The 18,198-nt window shown below is 46.2% G+C and overlaps 1 pseudogene across 1 annotated transcript; it reads left to right on the top strand.

The window, feature by feature from the left end:
- The first annotated feature begins 350 nt into the window (after positions 1-350).
- Positions 351-15,386, top strand: LOC115834074 (annotated as a pseudogene). The gene is made up of 5 exons (XR_004029190.1): positions 351-1,167; positions 1,416-1,573; positions 11,122-11,250; positions 14,843-14,942; positions 15,055-15,386. The product of XR_004029190.1 is annotated as a nuclear pore complex-interacting protein family member B3-like (transcript).
- Positions 15,387-18,198: the final 2,812 nt, after the last annotated feature.

Below are 18,198 nucleotides of genomic sequence, written 5' to 3'. Positions count from 1 at the left end.
TAAAAAGTCACGTTGTCCTACAGTACCAGTTTTTCTTGCATATTTAGGAAATTGAGGGTTTTTTCCTAAAACGTGCGGGCATATGGGAAATAGGATGCAAGATTTGCACTAATGTTTCAGACACAGTTAGAGGTTTCCAAGAGATTTTGTGCTGTGGAGGCTGCTTGCTACAAGCTCCCAAAGCTCTGGGAGGACATAGTATTCATACCTCCCTCAGCAGAAGCGGTGAGGCAAGAAGCTCTGGGAGCACCCCAGCCTTGGACTTTTAGCATAGTGTGTTAGGTCTTCATAGTTTGGGCCCAGGGCACAGAGAAGTCACAGCTCTCTGGCATCCTCTTTGCCAAGGGAAAATGTGACCCTCCAAAGCAAGAAACTTGAGGGCATGGGTCATCCCAGCCCTGGCATCTGCCCAGAGCCGGAGAAGGAAGGAACAATGATCCTCCAGCTACCTCACAGGGCTGGCACAGGTGGCCACTGCCCTGGGATCACCCAGCTGTGTCCGGCAGCCTGAACCCCATCTGCGGGGATGTGAGGAGGAAAATACAAAAGTCTTTAGGTGAGCACTGAGAAGGCAGATGCAGCAGAAACCTCCAGGCCGTAACTACCCAGTCTTGGACCTATGGTGGAGACAGAGCATAGCTGGCGATCGTGTGTACTTATACTCTAGGGTCACCAGGCTGCACTATGGCCTCATCTGTGGCTCTGAAAATGAAGATTTGGAAGGAGATCATCACAGCTAATGTTTAACAAGCCCCTCCTATGTGCCAAATCATTCACCCCTCGCAACAACCGAAAGAGCTAAGGATTCTCATTATATATAGTTTATGGAGAAGGAAGTGCAGACATAAAGAGGTGAATTATCTTACCCAGGTCACACAGCTAATAAGTGGTGGAGGCAGAATAGAATCTAAACAGTGTGGCTCCGGAGCCCACATGCATTGATTTGACAAGTGTTTATTGAGCACCTGCCATGGACAAGGCCTTGTGTGATTAAATAGGGCTATAATTAATAATATAAAAATGACAAGTCACTAATGCTTTTTAGACTTAACATTTTCTTTTTTTGTAGGTTTCAGGCACAGAACTGTATATCCAATAATAGTGAAATGGATCCCACTAATTATGACAGAAATGATGATACATTTAAATGACTTGGATGTTTTATAGGTATGATCTCGTGAAACCTTGAGAGAAACTGAATGACGAATGAAACTATTGTTCCTGTTCACACAGAAGAAAACTGAGGTTAAAAGGGGTAAAGTAATTTTGCATGGCATGAAGTAGAAATTCAAAGTAGGGAATTTGAACTTGGTTCTGTCCTTTTCTGAAGCCCCATGCTCTTGACCACTATAGACTCAAACATCACCTTGTTTTTCCACTCATTCAACAAACTTTTTTTTTTAATTGTCTAATAGGTTGGCACTCATCATGAGCCCCTGTTCTCATTCTGCAGATGGTGAAGCTCTCTATTGTCCTGACCCCACAGTTCCTGTCCCATGACCAGGACCAGCTCACCAAGGAGCTGTAGCAGCACGTAAAGTCAGTGACATGCCCATGCGAGTACCTGAGGAAGGTGAGTGAGTGCAGACAGATGGGGCCTGCCCTTGTGCAGTTCCCGGGTGTCAGCTGCCACACATCTCATAGGTGATGCTGGGGGAAGCTTACACAGTCACAGTACTGGCTTCTTCCTCTCTTTCCTTCCATACAAGTGGCTTAGGGATGAGGTAGAGTAGTTGACTTATTTGGATGAAAACCACTATCTTCTGTCAGAAACTCAAAAGGAATCATTGCTGGCACGGTACCTAAAGAAAAACAACCAGACAAGTGTCCAACGACACTTAAAAAGGTTATTTATTATCTTGCCAAATTTAGGCTGGGTGTGGTGGCTCATGCCTGTAATCCCAGCATTTTGGGAGGCTGAGGCAGGTGGATCACCTGAAGCTAGGGTTCGAGACCAGCCTGACCAATATGGCAAAACTTCATCCCTACTAAAAATACAAAAAGTAGCCGGGCATGGTGGTGTGAGCCTGTAGTCCCAGCTACTCAGGAGGCTGAGACAGGAGAATTGCCTAGACTCAGGAGGTGGAGGTTGTAGTGAGCTGAGATCATGCCATTGCACTGCAGACTGTCTGACAGAGCGAGACTCTCAAAAAAAAAAAAAAAAATTATCCTGCAAAATTTGAAAAGGAAAAATCAAATCAACAGCTTCTGAACTACTTTTTAACATGACTCATAATAAGAAATACATTCTATATTACATATATATGTTCTGTATTTTTGAATAAAAGAATTAACCAAATCATATTTATTTTACAGCATGTAATACATATTTTTTATTCTCCTACATTGGTTTTGAATGCTCTGTGAAATCTACAAAAAGTCCAATAGTAATAATTAAATTATTCATTAAGTTGAACATTATCTTGTCTTTTAAAGTGATAATCTCAAAAATGATCTTTTATTTTTGAGATTTATACACACACACACACACACACACACATATATATATTTTTTTAGACAGAGTTTCACTCTCTCACCCAGGCTGGAGTGCAATGGCACAATCTTGGCTCACTGCAACCTCCGTCTCCCAGGTTCAAGCAATTCCTCTGCCTCAGCCTCCGAGTAGCTGGGACTACAGGTGTGCGCCATCATGCCCAGCTAATTTTTGTATTCTTAGTAGAGATGGGGTTTCACCATATTGGCCAGGCTGGTGTCAACTCCTGACTTCGTGATCTGCCCGCCTTGGCCTCCCAAAGTGCTGGGACTATAGGTGTGAGCCACTGCACCCGGTCTGAGATAAAATTATTTTAACAATATACTATGAAGAGAAAAACACTGGCTATGAAAGAATATGCATAGTTTTACCCTGTCTGTTTAAAAATAAAGATTGAAAGAATACATATGCAAATAAGTTTACTTTTTTTTTGGTAATACTTTACTGCATTGTCTGAATATTGACAGTCAGTATGCATTATGAAGCTACATGGCTAACATTGAGTACTCACTGTGTGTGTCAGGCCCTGGGTTCAATGCTCTACATGCATTTATATTTCATTTAATTCTCTCTGCAACCTGAGATGGTATAGCCACCCCATTTGCAGAGTTGAAACTGAGGCTCAGAGACTGAAAGTTAAGCCTGAGGTTGCAGTCAATAAGAGGCAGAGCTGGAACTGAAACCTACGTATGTCTGACCACCAGCTCATGTTCTCACGGCAGGCTAGTCTGCTTCACAGAGTTGGAGTAGATGGTGCATGCCTGCTAGGATGGGCTAGGTATCACTGTAGGTAACAAACAGCCCCAAACAATGGAAATCTACAACACTGAAGGCTTTTGCTGCCCGTGCTGCACGTCCTCCATGGCTCTCCTGTGCCCTGTGCCCCCATCCCCTCAACCTGCCACAAGAATAAAGGAGCAGCCTCCATATGGGAGCTGTCAGCTGCTCTAAGAGATGAAGGAGAGGGTGGCCGGTCTCAATGGCTCCCAACTCTTTTGTTGACACAAAAGAGTTGACACGCTTCACTTCCACTCACATCTCCTGGGTCAAAGCAAATCCCATGGGTACATCCACTTTCAAGTGGCCCAGGAGAGAACCTGAAATACTTGGTGGACTCCATTAAGGCCATCGTATGGTGTCAGCCTGCATGGGAGACTGTGGAGGGCAGAGGAGGAGAGTGGGGAGCGGATGGGAAATGACAGCAGGACTGAGTCACCGTGGATTTGCTTTATCCTCAGCCAGGTGGAGTTTGTCCCAGAGCTGCACAAAATCATCACCAGCATGATTAAACGGAGTAGACTTCAGAAAAAGCAGTTTGGTCAGATGTAATCAGCAGTGAACTCAGAATCAACCGAGTGACATTGAGTCAGTAAATCTCTGCCTCAGTTATCCCATATGATAGTTTTGAGGATGGGAGCATTGACAGAGTTGATTTGGAAGGATATCAAGAGTGAAAATTCCAACATTTCAGTTCCTTTAAGTTAAATCCAGGCACTATCTTTCCTGCAAGTCTCCTGTTCCTTTCAGATTGCACAGGTGAGAGTGCTCAGATTAGGGCTGGAGGTTGTAAACTATTGCCCCACACCGACGGTGCCCCCATGTCATCCATGTATTCTGTGCACTTTCTTGTGCTAAACACTCTCCCAAAACATCGTGGGGCCTGATTCTTCCTCTTTGTTCCAGTGGCCCTGGGTGACTCAAGTGCCCATTCGATGACCAGGACACAGAGGTTTTAGAGAGATGCTCCATGAGGCCCCAGGTGCGAGCCTGTACCCTGCCGGAGCATGAGGCAAGGGACAGGGCATCGTCTGTGGGGGTAGTGGTCAGCCAGGCTTGGTGACTCTACTTGCTCACCAGAGGATCCTACACCTGCCACCTCTGATGGATCCACTGCCTCTGTGCCTGCCTGTACTGCTGATGCTCCAGTGGCGAACTCAGCATCCCAGCCTAGGCCCAATGCCACTGAAGACGGACCTGCCCCCTGAGGACCCAGGAATCCTACCACTCAGCTGTCCCCAGGAGTGCCCAGACCCTCATTCTTATCCAGGACCCAGGAGCCCTACCCCCTGGCCTTCCCTCATCAGCCATAAATGATGATTTACTGCTGTTGCCATCGTCACTGCCTTTAGTGGCCAAGGGCCTTCCAAGGTGCCAGCTCTGGAACGAAAGATGCCCTTGGGAGGGATGACACTCAGGTACACGGGTGCTCAACAGATTGCTTCCTCCTATCCTCAGACAGTCTTTGCATGCAGCCATTGGCACTCCCATTGTATGGAAGGAAACCAGCCCAGGGTCACACAGCTGGTCAGCAGCAACACAGCTGGTCTCAAATCTAAGGTGCCTGGCCATGCCTCCATGAGGGACTGGCCTGCAAGGGAGGTTGATCCTGGCTTTGGGGAGCCTTTCCTGGGCTGCACGAATAACCCCCACTGTTTGAGGCCCCAAACGCTGCTCACATCTTCCTTTCCCTGTCTCTGCTGGGCTGTGATCACGGTGACTCTAGCAACCCTTCATGGACATTATAGTACTCTCTGCCATTCATTTTTGGTTTAATCTGACTTCAACCCCCACTTACTTTGTCTCTCCTTTTACAAACACAACCGAAATCTAGGGTTTTTTGTTGTTGTTTGTTTGTTTTTGAGACAGAGTCTCATTCCATTCTGTTACCCAGGATGGAGTGCAATGGTGCGATCTTGGCTTACTGCAACCTCCACCTCCCGGGTTCAAGGGATTGTCCTGCCTCAGCCTCCTGAGTAGCTGGGATTACAGGTGCATACCACCACAAGCGGCTAATTTTTGTATTTTTAGTAGAGACAGGGTTTCACCATGTTGGTCAGGCTGGTCTCGAACTCCTGACCTCATGATCTGCCTGCCTCAGCCTCCCAAAGTGCTGGGATTACAGGCGTGAGCCACCGCACCCAGCCAAATCTAGGGCTGCAGCGTGGCAGCAGCATACAAATAGAATTGAATTCCATAGTTTTGTTATCCCTTTGTTTGTTTGTTTGTTGTTGTTGCTGTTTTTGAGACAGAGTCTCACTCTGTGCCTAAGGTGGAGTGCAGTGGTGCGATCTCGGCTCACTGCAACCCCTGCCTTCCAGGTTCAAACTATTCTCCTGCCTCAGCCTCCCGAGTAGCTGGGACTACAGGCACCCACACCACACCTGATTAATTTTTGTATTTTATTAAAGACAGGGTTTCACCATATTGGCCAGGCTGGTCTGGAACTCCTGACCTTGTGATCCACCCACCTCAGCCTCCCAAAGTGCTGGGATTACAGGCGTGAGCCACCACACCCAGCCCCTGTTTTGTTTTTGTTTTGCTTGTTTCTTAGGGTTGTTTTTCTATTTATGGTAAAGGCATTGGCTTTCCATTTGTAGCATCAATAGAATATTTCCTGTTTACAATAACCTTATGTCATAGTAAATGGTAAAGGGATTTAAAGCAGTGGTTTTCAGCTGCCAGAGGCCTGAGTGAGTTTGGGCACACTCTGTGTGATGGGGCAGAAGAAGGCCTTTGGGAAGTTTAGCTGAGGACTGGGCCAGGAAAGGTGATGGACAGTGGGGGTCTGTCCTGGTCACCAGGCCCCTGGGTCCTGCCCACCTGCTTGGCGCTCCCCACCCATCACTCATGATGCTGCCAAGCCCTCTGGGTATTGTGGCCAAATACCCTAGGAGAGAAGCTGATGAACTTTGTTTCTTGAAATGCACAGATTCCTTGGACATCCCTGAGAGGTCAATCATGAAAGTCAACTTGGTTTTCTCCCCCTCATTTGGGTTCAGAATTTAAAGTCCACATGCACAGGCAGTAAGATGATACAGATAAGTGACATCATCACTCTGTTTCGGATGTTAAAATGTCTAAGTGGGTTAGGGGTGATTTGAGATCACACAACCTTGTGCCACAAAGTGGAATTCCCAGGCCAGAGGGAGACATTTTATTGCCATGTTATGATCTTATCATTGAGTTTAAAGGCAATCTTGTTTCATTTTGGATTCTTTCTTATGTTTATATCTTATGAGGGCACTTTGAATTTCCAAGCAAATAATAATTTTGAGTTAGCTTTTAATCATTGACTTCTAGCACAGTTATATGATCAGAAACATGTTGTGTGATTTGATTGCTCTAAAATATATTGAGATTTGCTGGAACAAAATAAGTCAGGTTAACTTTTGTAAATGTACCGTGCATGCTTAAAATGAATGTATCTACAACATTTGTTCCTGAGATGCAGATTGATGGACGGATGGCTACAAGGATGTGATGGAGATGGTTTACTATTGGGACCTTCCACATCCCGCTGATGTTTTGTTACTTAGGATATGAACAGCTGAGCGGGGGCTGTAAAACCTCGCACTCTGCTTGGGTATGAGGTTCTTCCTGCCGTCCTGCCATCATTTGTTTTTTAGGTTTTGTCGCCAAGAGTGACCTTGAGGAACCCTGGGAGCTCAGGAAGGAAGGAGCACCCAGAAGCAGGGACAGGGAGCTGGTTGGGGAGGACAAGAAATCAGGTTTGTGAAGGTTCCAGAGAGGACCTGTCCTTGGGAGGAGTGTGGGGGCTGAGATGGCGGAGGGGGCATTGGAATGACACCAGGTGGAAGCACTGTGAGCTCACAGGTGGTCCACTGTGAGGCACCACCGGGGTCACCGATTGGTGGAGAGGGAGTATAAAGCCCCAGGTTTGCTAAGATAGGGCCCAGACCGAAGAAGGTTTGCTGGAAAGCAGATCCCTGGTCTCCATCTAATTGCTCCTAAGCCTCACGCTCCCTTGCCCCTCGCGTCCTGTTGCTTCCCTGATTGACCTCCCTGACCTGTAGCTAAACCTTCTACCAGCGCTTCAGAACTTAATTTGAACCGGATCCTTTCCCAGACCCCTTTCTTATTCTCCTCCTCCTCCTCCTCTTCCAAGTGCCCAACAGCCCCCTTGTCCTCCTTTCCCTTCCCTTCCCTCCCCTCCCCCCTTCCCTCCCCTTCTCCTCCCCCTCCCCAACTCAGATCCGGGCCCCATCCCCATCCCCTTCCCTCCCCCCGCCCTAAGCCACCCCCACCTCTGTCCTGGCCGCCTCAGGGCACCCTGAGAGGACCAGGACATGCGGGTGCAGTGGCTGCTCTTTTGGCTCCTCCCGCTGGGATTTATCAGCCATCAGTCCACCCATGTGAGTAGACGCTGGACCCGCGGGGTTTCTTCCTTGTTACTGGGCTGTGTCACGCGGCCTGAAATTACACAGCTCAGGCCTGTAATCCCAGCAGTTTAGGGGGCCAAGGTGGGCAGATCAGTTGAGTCCAGGAGTTGAAGACTAGCCAGGGCATCATAGCGAAACCCCATCTCCACAAAAAATTCCAAAAAAGATTAGTCGGGCCTGGTGGTGCATACCTGTTATCTCAGTTACTGGAGAGGCTGAGGTGGGAGGATCGCTTGGGCCCAGGAGCTGGAAGTTGCAGTGAGCCGAGATGGCCCCACTGCACTCTTGTCTGAAACAAACAACATGGACCAAAACAAAGTGAAATGTCATTTGATTTGTGTCACCTGGTTTGATGACTTTTTTTTTTTTTTTTAAGACAGAGTCTCACTCTGTCGCCCAGGCTGGAGTGCAGTGGCAAGTTCTGGGCTCACTGCAACCTCTGCTTCTGGGGTTCAAGCAATTGTCCTGCCTCAGCCTCCTGAGTAGCTGGGATTACAAGCGCAGACCACCACGCCTGGCTAATTTTTGTATTTTTAGTAGAGACGGGGTTTCACCATGTTCGCCAGGATAGTCTCCATCTCTTGATCTCGTGATCCGCCTGCCTCAGCCTCCCAAAGTGCTGGGATTACAGGCTTGAGCCACTGTGCGCGGCCAAAATGTATAACCATAAGAGTAAGTTTACTAACTTTGGAAAGTACGTACACCAGCATAACCCAACCCCCTTTCAAGATCTACGTTATTTTATTTTTATTATTTTTTTTTTGAGACAGAGTTTCTCCCTTGTTGCCCAGGCTGGAGTGCAATGGCACAACATCAGCTCACTGCAACCTCTGCTTCCCAGGTTCAAGTGATTCTCCTGCCTCAGCCTCCCAAGTAGCTGGGATTACAGACATGTGCCATCACGCCCAGCTAATTTTGTATTTTTAGTAGAGATACGGTTTCTCCATGTTGGTCAGTCTGGTTTTGAACTCCCGACCTCAGGTGATCTGCCCCCCTCGGCCTCCCAAAGGGTTGGGATTACAGGTGTAAACCACCGTGCCCAGCCAAGATCTACACTATTATGTCACCCCAGAAAGTGAACTCTCACTCTTCCCAGCCAGTCTCTTTCTTATCATAGGTGAACTTGCTTATTCTGGAATTTCACGTATACAGATGCATGCCATGCCATAGGTACTCTTTTGTGTCTGCCTTATTCTGCTCAACACCAGGTTTCTGAAATCATTACCATTGTTGTATGGTTCTCTAACTCCATCATTTCCATTTCAGACTCAGCATATGCTGAGTTCAACCTGTTGAAGGGCTATCTCTGTTTAATTCACCATCTTGAAAGAAACATTTAAAATTGAGATGTTTTCAAGAATATATAGTTAAATCCTGAGGAATCGATGTAGAAATGGTATCACAAGCTGTCTGAACTTACTCAGGGGAAGTCTTTGTGTTCACTCACATAAGAGTCTAATGGGATTAATATCAACAATCTTAGAGAAATCCCACACTACTCATGCCGTTTTCATGATCTCCACCTTGGTAATTTTTTTTTTTTTTTTTTGAGACGGAGTCTCGCTCTGTCACCCAAGCTGAAGTGCAGTGGTGCGATCTCAGCTCACTGCAACCTCTGCCTCCCAGATTCTTCTGCCTCAGCCTCCCGAGTAGCTGGAACTATAGGCGCGTGCCACCATGCCCTGCTAATTTTTTGTATTTTTAGTAGAGATGGGTTTCACCGTATTAGCTAGGATGGTCTCAATCTCCTGATCTCGTGATCCACCCACCTCGGCTTCCCAGAGTGCTGGGATTACAGGCGTGAGCCACCACGTCTGGCCCACCTTGTTAATTTTTAAGCACTAAAATTTGATACTTATTTGTGAATGAAGTAACTCTTCATTGTATTTTTTTTTTTTACTTATGCTGAGCTTTAAATGACAAAGATTCACATAATCCCAGAGAGAAGTATTATTTAGAGGGATTCTTTTATCATGTGATATATAATAAATGCATCCAATGTTATACATCAATTTAAAAAACAAATAAATAACTTTTAACTAAAGAAAACTACTGGCCAGGCGCAGTGGCTCACACCTGTATTCCCAGCACTTTGGGAGGCCGAGGCAGGTGGATCATGAGGTCAGGAGATCGAGACCAGCCTGGCCAAGAAGGTGAAACCCCATCTCTACTAAAAATACAAAAATTAGCCGAGCACGATGGCAGGCGCCTGTAATCCCAGTTACTCAGTAGGCCGAGGCAGGAGAATCGCTTGAACCCGGGAGGCAGAGGTTGCAGTAAGCTCAGATCATGCCACTGCAATCTAGCCTGGGTGACAGAGCAAGACTTTGTCTCAAAACAAAAAGAAAAGAAAAGATAATTACTTTATACTTAGCTTGTCCTACCCATGAGTGACGGGCTGCATGTGGCCCAGGACAGTTTTGAATGCAGTTCAACACAAATTTGTAAACTTTCTTAAAACATTATGAGATTTTGGCCAGGTACAGTGGCTCATGCCTGTAATCCCAGCACTTTGGGAGGCTGAGGCGGGCAGATTACCTGAGGTCAAGGGTTCGAGACCACCCTGGCCAACATGGCAAAACCCCATCTCCACAAAAAATACAAAAATTTGCTGAGTGCACTGTCAGGTGCCTGTACTTCCAGCTACTCAGGAGGCTGAGGCAGGAGAATCACTTGAACCTGAGAGGCAGAGGTTGCAGTGAGCTGAGAGCACGCCACTGCCCTCCAGCCTGGGTGACAGAGTGAGACCCCATCTCAAAAACAAACAACAAACAGAAACAAAAAAACGGCTGGGCACGGTGGCTCGCACCTGTATTCCCAGCACTTTGGGAGGCTGAGGCAGGCAGATCGCCTGTCAGGAGTTCAAGACCAGCCTGGCCAACATGGTGAAACCTCATCGCTAGTAAAAATACAAAAATTAGTCAGGCATGGTGGCAGAGACCTGTAATCTCAGCTACTCGGGAGGCTGAGGCAGGAGAATGGCTTAAGCCCAGGAGCTGGAGGTTGCAGTGAGCCGAGATTGCACCACTGCAATCCAGCCTGGGCGACTGAGCGGAACTCTGTCTCCAAAAAAAAAAAAAAAAAAAAAGAAGGATTTTTTTTTTTTTTAAGATCATCAGCTATTGTTATTGTTAGTGTATGTTATGTGTGGCCCAAGACAACTTTGCTTCTTTAATATAGCCAGGGAAGCCAAAAGATTGGATATCCCTGCTTTATACCAAGAAAGATGACACCCCACATTTGCAATGCCTAAAAGCACTACCAGCCATCCGAAAAACATGAGACTTCTAACTTCTGTTCTTTTTTGTAGCAGTGGAATCCCACGGTGATATCTGATGGATGTGGTTACCTTTTGGAGGAGGTTGACGTTTCTAAGGATGATTCTTTCTGAGTGAAATGTTGTCAGTGTCATTGACCTTTTCATTATTTCAACTATTATTATTCCAGGTTATCCATTCTCTGCATGACCATTTTCATCCTGGGACTGACTTTTGTGGAATTCCGTGGATAGTTATCATTATTGTGTTTCTGGGAATTTCTACACTTGCCATTTTCCTCTGGAAAACTAATCTTTGTGTGAGTATACTAACTTTCTCTAGAGGTATACTTGTAATCACAAATAAGAAGAAATTATTTAAAACAATTCACGTTTCTGGACTTCATTATGAATATGTGGTTTTACCCAAAAAATCAGGGAAATGATTTATTAGCATAAGAATTATGAAAATATCTGCCATTTACATTATGAAAATTAAATAGGTTGGTGTTTGTTTAAGAGAATGTCAACAGAGCTTTTGGTCAAAAATAAGTTTTTTTTAACCTTTGTGCTATTTATCAGAAATGGAGTATGAGGTTTCATCACTTAAATAGGAAATTGTTTCTAAACTCTTCTGCTTTAGAGTTCTATCGTATGGGTGGAAGGAAAGCTTCCAATCTCCTCTCTAAAGATTCACTGCAGAAATGAGCTGACAACAGACAGCTTAACAGGAAAAGAAAAACATAGAACAGGCATAAACATGGGAACCAGCTGAAAAATGGACTGCTAGAAGGGCCGGATGGTTGATGCTTAAAGAGCACCCTCTTCTGAGGGGAGAGGGAGATAGATGGAGATGTAGGCAATTTAGAGGGGCAGCAAATGATTTTTAGGGGAAATGAAAGAGCCCAAGGAACAAACAATCGGCCTGAGACAAAGTTCCTCTGAGGTCATAGGGACGAGGTGACAAACTGCCGGAAGGTGAAGGGCAGAACTGCACTGCTTCTCATGATGCAGAGAAAGCCCCAGAGAATCTCTTAGAACTGCCCTCCAGAGAATCAATGAAAAGTGTGTCTGGGCAGGGTAATTTTGAATGACATCATTCAAAGTGCCTGTTCCCAGTTGCAACTGGAGAGTGATCAGTATGTCAAAAGTCTGTACTTGGTAAGAATTTGGCTGCTAAGTGCCATAATTTGTCTTTTGAGCCTTTTTTCCATTGGGTAAGTTGAGCTCTACATTTTCTCTTGCCATTCATGACAGTAAAAATGTGGTTGTCTGGTGGCTGAACCTCCTTCTGAACAATGATCCAAGATAAAAGTACTAATACCACAATGCTTTTTTATATTCAAGGGAAGAGGAAGTATGTTTCAGTTTTACCACCTAGATAATTACACGTCATTTGGCACTGCCTTTCAAGATATGTAGAAAACAGAAAATATATGAGTTATGAAGATATCTAGGCACATTTAACATTCTCTACCCCACTTAGTCCTGAACAGAGAATTTTCGGTATAAATTGGGGGAAGTTTTTTTTTTTTTTTTTCCAGCCCCCAGACGAGTCTCCCTCTGTTGCCCAGGCTGGAGTATAATGGTGTGATCTCAGCTCACCGCAACCTCCACCTCCTGGCTTCAGGCGATTCCCCTGCCTCAGCCTCCCAAGTAGCTGGGATTACAGGTGCCCACCACCATGCCCAGCTCATTTTTGTATTTTTAGCAGAGTCGGGGTTTTACCATGTTGGCCAGGCTGGTCTCAAAACCCGACCTCAAATGATCTGCCCACCTCAGCCTCCCAAAGTGCAGGGATTACAAGCATGAGCCACCACGTGAGCTGGGGGAAGTTTTTAAATTTACCACTTTTTACCAATTCCATTTAGGAAAGTTCAGTTGAGCTGTTTGACTTGGACAGCTTTGCACTTCTCATCTTTGTCCTTGTCATCTAGTCATCTATACCATTACCTCCTAAGCAGGGACATCATGGGTGCCATGAAGCATTCATGCATGATGGCATTTCTTTGCTTCTCATTTCTTCGTGTGTTTGACATTTCTCCTAGCTCCAAACTGGGCCAGCTACCTTTCTTATGAAATCTAGCAGTAGCTATGGGATAGATGTGGTTGCTCTTTCATCTTTTTGGATTACCCACTGCTTCTCTCGAAATCCTAGCACATGTTTTGTTTTTTATCCTATGTGCAGAAATCAGAAAAAAACAAATTCTACAAAGAATTTGAAAGATATTACTTCAGGCCAGGTGTGGTGGCTCATGCCTGTAATCCCAGCACTTTGGGAGGCTGAGGCAGGTGGATCACTTGAGGTCAGGAGTTCAAAACCAGATGGGCCAACGTGGTGAAACCTCATCTCTACTAAAAAGACAAAAATTAGCCTGGCATGGTAGCGGGCACCTGTAATCCCAGCTACTTGGGAGGCCGAGGCATGAGAATCACTTGAATCTGGGAGGTGGAGGTTGCCGTGAGCCAAGGTAGTGCCACTGCACTTCAGCATGGGTGAGAGTGATGCTCTGTCTCAAAAAAAAAAAAAGTTATTTCAATGACTACCTCAGGAGATTCATAGATATCTGACCCACATCTGAGATGGGATTTGCATTGCATCTTAGCTATGATGAGAACAAATATTTAATATCTTAGAAGATTAAAAGCATACTGTGATAATATGGAAATCTTGGTGGGAATTCAGTCGTTAGTGAGAATGTTTTGCGTTAGGTTCAAACCAGCCTCAATGAAGCTGATGTGAGGGAAGGGAAAGTGGACTCTGAGTAGAGCAGGGACAGAAGGAAGATGCTCCAGTGCAGATCAGGAAGGAGCAGGGGGTGAAATGTTACAAATTGTAGAACTCAGAGAGCTGGAGGTAATTACTTCCTTTTCAAGTTGTGAAACATGTTAACCTGTGGTAAAATACTTATAACATGATAATTACCATCTAACCGTGTTGAAGTGTACAGTTCAGTTGTGTGAAGTATATTCATGTCATTTTTTCTTTATTGAGACGGAGTCTCACTCTGTCACCAGGCTGGAGTGCAGTGGTGTGATCTCGGCTCACTGCAACCTCTGCCTCCTGGGTTCAAGCAGTTCTCCTGCCTCAGCCTCCCGAGTAGCTGGGACTACAGGCGTGTGCCACCATGCTCAGCTGATTTTTGTATTTTTAGTAGAGACGGGGTTTCACCATGTTGGCCAGGATGGTCTCCATCTCTTGACCTTGTGATCCACCTGCCTCGGCCTCCCAAAGTGCTGGGATTACAGGCGTGAGCTACCGCACCAGGCCTATTTTTTTTTTTTTTTTTTTTTTGGGACAGAGTTTCAATCTTGTTGCCCAGGTTGGAGAGCAATGGCACAATCTCAGCTCACCACAACCTTTTCCTCCCAGGTTCAAGTGATTCTCCTGCTTCAGCCTCCCGACTAGCTGGGATTACAGGCATGCACCACCATGCCTGACTAATTTTGTATTTTTAGCAGAGACAGGGTTTCTCCATGTTGGTGAGGCTGGTCTCGAACTCCCAAGCTCAGATGATCCGCACGCACCTCGGCCTCCCAAAATGCTGGGATTACAGGAGTGAGCCACTGCGCCCGGCCTCATGTCATTCTTTTGTGTGTGTGAGTGTGTGTGACAGAGTCTCATTCTGTAGCTCAGGCTGGAGTGCAGTGGTGTGATCTCGGCTCACTGCAACCTCTGCCTCCCGGCTTCGAAGGGTTCTCTGCCTCAGCCTCCCGAGGAGCGCGGATTACACGTGCCTGCTGCCATGCCCGGCTAATTTTTGTATTTTTAGTAGAGACGGGATTTCACCATCTTGGCCAGGCTGGTCTTGAACTCCTGACCCCGTGATCCACCCGCCTCGGCCTCCCAAAGTGCTGGGATTACAGGCATGAGCCACGCCCGGCCGTCATTCTTAAATTATTATTTCCTAGGTGTCTTTCCTCAAGACTGTCTTAAAGTCACGAAATGTACATGACAGATCCACGGATGTACAGCGGAGAGCCTGGAGGTCCAATAGCCGTAGCCAGGAAGGTAAGGCTCTGTTGCAGTCCCCATAGTGTGGAAATGAGTTTGCCCTGGAAAGGGAAAGAACAGCTTCTTGCCCTCAGGTTTCTCACCTTCTCCTCTCCTCACCCTCACCAAGGGCAAAGGTCCACTCGTATGCACACAAAGAAAAGGGTTTCTTCCTTTCGGGAATTAAAATTGGCATGGAAGACCTCTATACTTCACGGAGATATATGGAAGCCAAAGTTCGAACTGAAGTCCATAAGGTGACGACGAAGGTCAACAGTCATTACAAAATCAGTGGACAGAGGAAGACTCCCAAGGAAGAGTAAGATGTGCCTTGACACAAATACTGTTGTATGAATCATGTGCCCATCAAAGTAGACAACTGTAAAGTCCTTGAGAATATTTTCTATAATATTTGTGGCAAATTCAGTGGGATCAAAATTGAGTTTGTCCTTTCTGCTTGATTAGTTTAATCTGCATATTCCTTTCCCTTCCTACATTCTTGTTTGTAATTTTTTCGGGGGAAGAGGAGGTGCTAGTACTGGCATTGGTTTTCCTTTCTCTCTCTTTTTTTTTTTTCCCTGAGACGGAGCTTTGCTCTTGTTGCCCAGGCTGTAGTGCAATGGCACAATCTCGGCTCACTGCCTTTTGGGTTCAGGCAATTCTCCTGCCTCAGCCTCCCAAGTAGCTGGGATTACAGGTGCCCACCAACACGCCCAGCTAATTTCTGTATTTTTACTAGAGATGGGGTTTCGCCATGTTGTCCAGGCTGGTCTCAAACTTCCAACCTCAGGTGATCCACCCGCCTCAGCCTCCCAAAGTGCTAGAGGCGTGAGCCACCACACTCAGCCTTTTTTTTTTTTTTTTAATTTTGAGATAGAGTCTCGCTCTGTCCCCAGGCTGGAGTGCTATGGCGCAATCTTGGCTCACTGCAACCTCTGCCTCCCAGGTTGAAGCAATTCTGCTAAGCCTCCCGAGTAGCTTGGATTACAGGTGTGTGCCACCACACTTGGCCAATTTTTTTTTTTTTTTTGAGACAGAGTCTCACTCTGTTACCCAGGCTAGAGTGCAGTGGCGTGATCTTGGCTCACTGCAACCTCCACCTCCCAGGTTCAAGTGATTCTTATTCCTCACCCTCTTGAGTAGCTGGGACTACAGGCATATGCCACCATGCCCGGATAATTTTTGTATTTTTAGTAGAGGTGGGGTTTCACCATATTGGCCAGGCTGGTCTACAACTCCTGACATCATGATCCACACACCTCGGCCTCCCAATGTGCTGGGATCACAGGCGTGAGCCACCGCGCCCAGCCCAATTTTTGTATTTTTAGTAGAGACGGGTTCACCATGTTGGCCAGGCTAGTCTTGAACTCCTGACCTCAGGTAATCCACCTGCCTCAGCCACCAGCGCGAGCCACAGCGCCCAGCCTGGATTGTTGAATTCAATGCTTGGGTCACCTCCAGATTCATTTTCACAGTCTTTCACGTTTTGGTCATATTACATTGTATTTTGCTGCCATATGCCTGATCTTTTTTTGTTAAATGTGAGATACTTGTTAAAAAATATTTAGCAATGAATTGAGGCCTAGCAGCATGTTATCTTGTTGCAGAAGAGATGGGAGTCTACTTCTGGGGGATGGTCAGGGGTCCTCCGTACAGGCTGCAATGGAGGTGGTCAGTGCAGGCTCAGTCCCTACAAAGGCCAGGGTATTTCCTGTCCACCTCTATTCTGATGTGTGACTCTTCTGGGTCTCAACCAGAGCCAGTGGACTTCAGTACGGGTCGCTTTCATTGGCAGACCCTCAATCCACTTGTTTTCCATGTAATCCCATGCATGTGTGCAAAAGCTGCTCTGCTTCTTTGCATCTCAGTAGTCCCTTCTGGAATTCAGCAATGAAACTCAGGGAAATGGGTTCCAAATGCGAGGCTGACTTTCATCCTGGGTTTCCTTCTTCTCCGTCTTGACCTCATGTCTGTTTACTGCCATGTTAGCAATTTGATGTATTCAATCATGGGTTTTATTCTGTTTGGTGTCCCCCATTGTTCTCATCAGAGATCAGAAGCTTCAGGTGCACTTATGTCAACTCAAGAGTAGAATGCTTCCTTAGCTTCCCTCCAGAGTCAGGGTTTGTGTTTCTAGTTCCCAAGTGCACAGCAGGAGTAGTGATGTCCTCACTGGCTTCTCATTTGCATTAAACTGTGAGCTCCTTTAGCGTGGGGACAGGACCCTGCTCCCATTGCATTCTCAGCACCTCACCACACACTCCTTGTTTGAGGCCACTCCAGACAGCATGTGCTGAAGGATGCCCTGTGGTCAGAAACAAGTTCATTAACTTTCTCTGAAGTGTTTTTGTCCCTGTTTCCTAGCGTTCTGGGAATTTTCACAGCCTTCCTATAAAACCAAGTATCAGGTGAGATCCTTAGGATCAGGAGCATGAATCAAGTGGTGTGAGGGCAACACAGCAAACTTAGCTTTTTAGGCCATTTTCTTTTTCTGCCCACACTCTCTGTGAACTGAACCTTGTTAAAGTCAGTCAACACCAGGGTGGATGGTTTGCAGTTGTCACCTATTTTCAGCACATAACACCCTGACTTAGGAGCCATTCCGATCATTTCTCATTCAATAGATGCGCCCAGCATTCAGATTGCCTTTTCTCTCAACCAGGATCTTTAAAGTCGATGACAAGGGTTCCAGTCCTGAATCATGGCAAAGTGCAGTAGTGAACTGCAGGGTTAATGACACCATATTCTGGAAGGATCTCTATGGCTGATGGTCTCCGTGCTGGCATCAGCCTGTGACTGAGAATCAGGTCTCCCACAGGAGGAGTCAGATGAGGAGCAATCCTCTGCTTCCGATGGAGTTAGTTGTGATGAGTTGGTGAGGTCTGGTTTTTCACACTGAACTAAAATGAGCTTTCACTGTGTCAAGCACAAGACTGACCCCAGAGACACACATAGTGCACCTCATAGAAGCTTTTAATAGTCTTTATTTACTAAAGAATAGGACTAACTATAGAACTGTGAAGATGAGCTGGAAATGACAGGTGACTTGCCAGCAGGCCAGAGTGTGATTTTTCTTTGTCCCTCAATGGGAGGTGTCAATTCTCCCTTCGGTTGTGAGAATCAGTTGGTTCATTTATGGGAAAGTTGCAGGGGGGATCTTTGAATCACAGCCTTCAGATGCCAGAAGGGCAGAGGGAATCCCACACGGGCTGGCGGATCATGTGTGTGCATTTCTCTCCCTTCTAATCTCAGGAAGCTAAGAATGAAAGAATGT

Source organism: Nomascus leucogenys, unplaced genomic scaffold (genome assembly GCF_006542625.1).
Source record: "Nomascus leucogenys isolate Asia unplaced genomic scaffold, Asia_NLE_v1 001774F_24940_qpd_obj, whole genome shotgun sequence".
Classification (NCBI taxonomy): domain Eukaryota; kingdom Metazoa; phylum Chordata; class Mammalia; order Primates; family Hylobatidae; genus Nomascus; species Nomascus leucogenys.
This window is presented reverse-complemented; position numbering and strand designations above follow the sequence as displayed.